Here is a 6,649-nt window from a genome sequence, read left to right as displayed (position 1 = left end):
AATTCATGCAAGATTCTGTCCAGTAAACAGGCTCTTAGGAAAGGCTGTTCTCCAGAAGGTCCTTATTAATTCAAAATGATAACCCAAGAGATGAAACAATAAGTTATGTGGTACCAGTGCCTGCAACATCTGCATTACAGTATAAAATGACTGCTAAAAAGTCAAAATTGTCATTCCAAAGGTAATATGTAAAAAGAATGGTGACTGTGAAAGAATTGACTAAACACAATTACTTGCAGTAGAAAATAAATATAAATTAATTCTAAAACAATATGTAAATATGTTTCTGGTCTTTTAGCAAGCAATTACTATACGTAGTGTTGTGTTAGGTAAATAATGCTTGTCCTTTTGCTGTAACATTATATCATTTATTTATTTATTCACTCATTTAACAAATATTTTTTGAGCCCTGACCACATGTCCAGGCATTGATGGAAAATTTAAAATAAACAAACAAGGAAACAAATATCACCCCTCCAAAAAAAAAAAACCACATTCCTGCTGTAAATTAGGATAAAAGAAGATAAGCAAGTGATTATAATACAATGTTATACACCCACAGGAGATGTTCATTTATTTATTCACGTAACAAATATTTTATTGAGCTCCTACTGTGTGACAACTACTGGTCTAGGTATTGGGCATGCAGTGGTCATCAGGACTCTGCCTTCGTGGACCTCCCATGAAATATCAAAAAATTTGATCTTCAAATGAAGACCTGAAGCACTAGGATGTGTTTAAATAGCATATTGCAAATCACATTCTGGGCAGAAGAAAAATCCTGTGCACAGAACAGTGGTATTACTGCTCAGACATAAAGAGGAGAAGGTGGACGAGATATTCTGTGCAGCTGGAGTGTGAAGAAGGAGGTTAGAGCCACAGAGTGAGCCATCGTGATAAATTGAAGTGGGGTAGCCAGTAGGGACCAGCGATGGTTGTTAAGCCTGCAAACAACAGGATTTATTTTAATTTTTGTGCAGATGACTTTCTCACCTATGGGGTCGATGTATTGGAGGAACTGAGGAGACCAGTTAGAAAGGTGTTACAGTAGTCAACTATATGATCCAGCAAGCCCACTCCTGGGCATATATCTGGAGAAAAACATGGTTCAAAAGGATACACGCACCCCAGTATTCATTGCACAGCTGTTTGCAATAGCCAAGACATGGAAGCAACCTAAATGTCCATCGACAGAGGAGTGCATAAAGAAGACGTGGTACATATATACAATGGAATATTACCCAGCCATTAGATAGAATGAAATAATTCCATTTGCAGCAACGTGTATGGACCCAGAGATTATCATACTGAGTGAAGTAAGCCAGACAAAGACGAATATCATATGATATCACTTATATACAGAATCTAAAAAAGAAAAAAAAAGTTACAAATGAATTTATTTACAAAACAGAAACAGGCTCAGACTTAGAGAACGAATTTATGGTTACCGGGGGGAGGGGTGGAGGGGAGGAATATATTGGGAGTTTGGGTTTGACATGTACACACTGCTGTATTCAAAATAAAATGCCTTTCCATGGAAAAAAAATAGTCGACTGAGACATGGTGGATGTCTGAGCTGTGGCAGCAGCAATAACAGCCATGACCCATCCCTATGTACTATCCTATGTACTATCCCTAAGTGCCATGTACTTATAATCTGGTGAGTCAATAATGCCTGAAATTCTCATTTTCTACAAGCTATATCTCTGGTCACTTTGTTTCAATATTTTTGAATCATTTAGATAAACTTTCATCGATAATATGTTTTTAATAAACAAAACATAAGTATAAAATATATGAATTATTACTAAATATCAAAATTCGAGCAGCCATAAAAAGCAATATGACTGCCCAGTATCTTTTAATACCTGTGCGCAAGTTCCCCCTTAGCTATCATCTTTTTAAAAATGTTTTAGAACATTTTATGTGTTATCGGGCATATGAACTTTAGAATAATTCCATCAAGTTCCAAAAACAATCTCATTGGAATTTTTATTAGACTCATGAAACCTAAAATTAATTTGCTTAGATGATATCTTCAAAATATTCAACCTTATTTTCTAGAAATTTGGCATTTCTAGAAAATTTGCTTAGATGATATCTTCAAAATATTTGCTTAGATGATATCTTCAAAATATTCAACCTTATTTTCTAGAAATTTGGCATATTCTTCCAATTATTAAAGTGTTCTCTTAAAGTAGAGTTTTATAGTTTTTCCCCTACAGGCCTCTGAAGAAAGCTTATCTTAGATATTTTAGGATTATGGTCGCTATTGTGAGATGGGTCTTACAGATTCCTGCTGAAATAGAAGATAGCTGTTGATGTTTGTGTATTATATAACCAACGAATTTACTAAATTATCTTATTAATTCTAAAAGCTTTTACGTGATTTGGTGGGTGATGGTGAGGTTCTAGCACCTTTATGTCTATAGTTTTCAAAAGTTATATGACTAGTTTCTGTTTCATATCATGATGGGCATCTTTATTTATTTCCTAATTTTAATACAATCTCAAGTGTTCATCACACTTCTGGTATTTTCACTGTTAGCAATGAGACTGGTTATTGGTTTTCACTATAGATTCTTAGCAATAAAATATCACGGTAAAAGATTTCTGAATTTTGATCCAGACTTCCATATCTGAGATAAATGCTACTTAGTCATGATGGAGAGCTATTTTTCCTCAAGTATTTAGTCTTTTTCTTTATTTAGTCTTTTTCTTTAAGGCTGAACTTTGAATACCTTGTCTTCATTTGTTAACTTTTCTCTGAATCTTTAGTTTAGTTGAATATTTTCATTCTCAAAGGCTAAAATATGCTGTATTATTTCTTTAAATAAGAGAACAATCCCTAATTATTATTTTCACAAGCACTCTTTTAATCTCAGAACTTGCAGTAAAGTACAGTAGTGATATCAAATTATTTCCCTTTTTATATTGGCAAATATAGTCATACAGATCATGTTCTCATTCTGATATAGAACTTTGTAAAATTTCTTAATGACATTTACTTTAATGTGTTTATTTTAATTCTTGAGTTTTGCTTTGTAGAATTAAGCTTCTAATTCAGTTATTTTTCAAAGCAGAATAGTAAGGGGTAGTGTTAAAGGTCTTGGGCTCACTAGATTATCTGATTTTCAAGTCCTGGCTCTGCCTCTTACAAGCTGTGTGACTTTAGAAAACTTACTTAACTGTTCTGGGCTCAGCTCCCTTATATGAAACGGGAATAAGATACTATGTATAAGGTTATTGTGAGTGAAATAAATTAACACATATGAGGTTGATTGAACAGTACCTTGTTATTGTAAGTGTGGTTAATTTTATAACTTTCCCTTCAAAACCTAGGCATGTCAAATCTTATGAAACATCTGAAATAGCCTGCAACAACCATACTATCCTCCTTTTACCGCCTTTTCTCACCTAGAATTATTCTCTTAACCAGCTATTCCCTAAGAGTACCTTGTACTGAAATTCCTTTTTCTTTCACTTGTTCATCCAGCCTCTTTCTTTCACTTGTTCGTTCTTTCTGCTATACTTCAAATATGTTTAGTTTCAAAACTAAGGGTCAAACAATATGGTCAAATGCAAGATTTGACAATGGCTAGGAGACTGGAAATGAGATAACCTAAGGCCCTATTTGTCTTTCCTGCAGGGTTATTCAAATGGGAGAAATTAAGAACTGGAACCAGTAAGAGAGAAAACTGGGGGGAATACAAGGAGCAAAACAAAACAGAACAAACATCAGCTTCTGTTTATTCTTACTCCCCAGTTTCTCATTCTGGGCAGAGGCGAGAGCAAACGAGACATCTGTTTCACATCCTTATTGTCTACTTCCCCTTCTTATTCTTTCAGTTAACTTCCAGTGGACACTTTAGCACCCAGACTTTCATAGGCTCTCAGGGGTGTCTCAAGGTTGCTATAACTCAGAGAGCTATATGCAAGGCATTTGCTATCTGCAAAACAGTGGCCTAACTATCTGGAATGGCTCTGTAAAAATTCTAGAGCACAGGGCCTTCATAGAATCTTTTTTTACAAAATGGCGCTTTAATATTTCTAATTTAATTAGGTGGTAAAAGTTACTGTGGTTTTGGTACCTTCATTTTTTAATGGACTATTTTGGGAAAATCTTCTTCATTTGCCTTATTTTCTTAATTAACGGCTATGGAAAAAGCTTTCAGGGTGACCTTACAATACAAATAATACCTAACACTTGGAGAATGTTTACCAGGCCAGGCACTGTTCTGTGTGTTTTACACAAAGCAATTCATTCAATCTTTGCAGCAACTCAATGAAGTAGGTACTATTTTCATCCCCATTTCATATATTAACAAACAGACACAGAAAGATTAAATAATTTCTCCAAGGGGAAAAAAAAGCTAGTAATTGGCAGCACCAAGTTCAAAGGCAAGCTTGATGCCATTGAAAACCATGATTAGAGAAGAGAGAGAGGAAACAGACATGCAGAAAGAAGCAGACATCCTCAGGAGCAGACCGAAATTGTCCTTGGATTGTTTGAGACACTCAGATATGATAAATCTCTCTGCCCCGCCTTCTTTTTTTAAACCTGTAGGAAGTCTGACCTATGTTCTTATTACTGGCAGCTAAAAGTCCAAGCTAATACACAAGTCATAGAAAAAACATGAAATGCTTTTATGAGTGTAATTTTTTTTCTAATAATCAATTCCAGAATAAGCTCTTTGATATTTGTTATAAAATACTACATATAAACACAGAGTAATTATTGTTTGCTTTTTATACTGAAATATTGTAACTCAATCTTGGTCTTTAAGAGGAGGTTGGGAATTTTAGTCAGCCCTGCTTTTCCTGACTTTCTCCCCGAAAACTGTAAAGGTAACATACAATGGTATATAAATACTAGCATAGCAGCACAGTCTAAAGCCTTTAGAATTAAGCCAATTATATATGTTTAGTAATTATGGAAACTCTTCTGCTAGAGAAAAATGATGTAGTGAAAATGAAACCTTGTTCATTGTAAAGAAAACTGTTCATGTAAAGAAATACTGTGCTTGGTATCAAATATTTCTCTTTGATGTTTGATATTGATCTTTCTCCTTAAAAGTAAAAGCTGACTTTAACATGCAGATTTTTTCTACTATCTAGATCATTCACCCAAGCAGCACCCAAAGTAGCCTTTCTATTGAAATAAGCTGGATGGGCATGAATAAATATTCTATTTATCAGCATATTTTGGGAAAGGAGATGAAGCAAAGATTGACTCTGAGCCCTCTGAATAGGCTTAACGAAAAAGCAGTTTCCTCATATTTCTAGTTCTGGTTTGAAATTGATTAATCTCAAATAGATGCTCCTGATGAAAGCTAGTAAGACTGTGAAAGTCATGAAGAAAACTACTTTTTGGCCTTAGAATCTAAAGGGATGAATATCTTCATGGCCAGTCCATCAAACAGTAAACCTCCATTCAACACTGTATCCATACTACCTAGCAGAGTAGCTGAAACATTACAGATGCTTAATAAATATTAGTTGTATGAGAAATTCAAGTATTTACAACACGTCTGCCCTTTATTTTATGTACTATTACAATGAGGTTCTCTTCAGCATGGTGTGTCTTGGGGGGCTTCAATACCTGTTTTGAATTTGCATAGACACTTAGTCTACAAAGCATTCAGGGAACAACCTATGTTTTATTTTTATCCATATACCAACATCAGGGTAAACACTCAGAATATTTGAGATGATATTTTTAGTGCAGCAGGTACTAAAAAATTCTCCAATTTTGAGTACAATCTTAGTTCCATTGTTAAATGAGATTGTGAAAAATTTGTTCATTAGCACCAGGCATCAATTAAGGAGAAATCAGCAAGAAAAAGAACTGGATATTTTAACTTTTTATTTTGGAAAAATGTTATATTTATAGCAAAATTGTAAGGATAGTACAGAGAGTTCCCATATGCTCTTCATCCAGCTTCCCCTAATGTGGTTACATTTTACATAACCACACTGTGTTTGTCGAAACTAAGAATTTACCATTAATACAATATTATTGACTAAACTGCAGACTTTACTCAGATTTCACCATTTTTCCACTGAAGTCCACTGTTTATCTAGGATTTAACCCAAATCCAAGGTAGCACATTGCATTTGGTCTTTGTATCTTCTTGAGCTCCTACAATATGTGACAGTTTCTCAGTCTTTCCTTTATTTTTTTATGATCTTGATTTTTGATGAGTAATGATCAGGTGTTTTGTGTAATTTCCCTCAATCTGTTTGACCAATTTCATGACTAAACTGGAATTGTGGGGTTTAGGGTAGAATAACACAGAGGTGAGGTGCCTTTCTCATTGCATCATATCAAGGGATGTATGATATCGAGATGACTTAACACTAGTGAGGTTAACCTTGACCACTTAATTAAAGCGGTGTCTTCCATGTTTCTCCACCCTCAAGTTACTATTTTTTCCATTTTTATCTTTTGGGAACAAGTCACTAAGTCCAGTCCACATTCAAGAGGATTGGAATTAGGCTCCACTTTCTACAGGCAGGGAATATATGCTATTTGGGATTCCTCTGTAAGGATCATTTATTCTTTCTCTTCCATCTTTTTTTACATTAATGTGGACTCATCAATATTTGTTTCATTCTTTGGGTAATAGTAATTCAATACCATGGTTAT

This window comes from Tursiops truncatus, chromosome 12, assembly GCF_011762595.2.
Source record: "Tursiops truncatus isolate mTurTru1 chromosome 12, mTurTru1.mat.Y, whole genome shotgun sequence".
NCBI classification, from domain to species: domain Eukaryota; kingdom Metazoa; phylum Chordata; class Mammalia; order Artiodactyla; family Delphinidae; genus Tursiops; species Tursiops truncatus.
This window is presented reverse-complemented; position numbering follows the sequence as displayed.